The sequence below is a fragment of the Pongo pygmaeus genome, chromosome 3, assembly GCF_028885625.2.
Source record: "Pongo pygmaeus isolate AG05252 chromosome 3, NHGRI_mPonPyg2-v2.0_pri, whole genome shotgun sequence".
Lineage (NCBI taxonomy): Eukaryota > Metazoa > Chordata > Mammalia > Primates > Hominidae > Pongo > Pongo pygmaeus.
In genome coordinates, this window is record NC_072376.2 from 128,905,129 (window position 1) to 128,906,606 (window position 1,478).

Here is a 1,478-nt window from a genome sequence, read left to right on the forward strand (position 1 = left end):
TGCTTTGAAACACTTGAAAGAAATGTTATAAAATAGCAGAGGCTATTTTAAGTATAGTGTTTCCTTTTGTGATCATTACTGTTTAATTTTTATAAAAAATTAATAATCATTACTGGTGGAAAGTATCAGAGTCACATGGTGGTGAATCCGTATGGGTCTGCAGGAACCTTAATTCTTGCCTCCTTAGAAGAAAGAATTTGATTTTTTGTCCTTGCAATAGTTTGCTGAGAATGATGGTTTCCAGGGTGGGGGGAGGGGGGGAGAGATAGCATTAGGAGATATACCTAATGTTAAATGATGAGTTAATGGGTGCAGCACACCAACATGGCACGTGTATGCATGTGTAACAAACCTGCACGTTGTGCACATGTACCCTAAAACTTAAAGTATAATAAAAAAATAAATAAATAAAAAAAGAAGAAAGAATTTGACTGACGGGCATAAGGCAGAAAAATAGACTGAGGCAAGTTTCAGAGCAGGAGTGGAAGTTTATTAAAAAGGTTTAGAACAGGAAGGAAAAGAAAGGAAGGAAGGAAAAGAAAGAAAGGAAGGAAAGTATACTTGGAAGAGGGCCAGGCGGATGACTTGAAACCAAGTGTACTGCTTGACCTCTTGACTTGGGGTTTTATCCATTGACAAACTTCCAGGATCTTGCACTACTTCTCCCCACCCCTGAGACCTTATTGGGAAGCTGCTGATCAGTTTCAGGTGTTTTCTATCTATATCTATTAGTAGACTGCCTTTCCCTAGTGCTGGCTGTGACCAATTATTACCTTAGAGAAACAGTTAACAACTGCCTGACCATCACCTGATGGTCGCCCAACACTCCTGGTGTGTGAGGGGTGGTGGTGAAGGGAGAGCCCTCTCGTACCCTGCTCATACCTGATTAGCTACCTACTGTAACATTAATCACTATCTTTTATTAAGCATTGATGTTCTGAGGACTGTTGTAAGGTTTTAAATTTATTCAATAATTTTATTCACTAAAATCCTATAAAATACTTATTAGCTTTATTTTACAAATGAGAAAGCTTATGCTAAAGAGAAAAAATAGCTTATCCACTAACACACAGTAGGAATTAGCACTCACAGAATCATAGGATTCAGAGTTTATGGGAATCAATATTATTTCAAGTTTCTTTTCTGTTTGAATATTTTAATCACTGGCATTAAGAATAATCTGTGTGAGTCATGGTTAAGAAAGATTAATTAATAACTCACTATATGTCAAAGAAGGTCAAACAAGGTGCTGGTCGCTAGAGTATGGTGGTGAATTTAAAAAATATGGTCACTGCCTTCATGGATTCTAATGGAGCATCGGGCAAAACCAAGCTGTCAGGCAGGTGTAGTAGGTAATATTAAGAAAGTTGAGGCTGGTGCGGCGGCTCTCACCTGTAATCCCAGCACTTTGGGAGGTCCAGGTGGGCAGATCACCTGAGGTCAGGAGTTTGAGACCCGAGATCAGCCTGGCCAACATG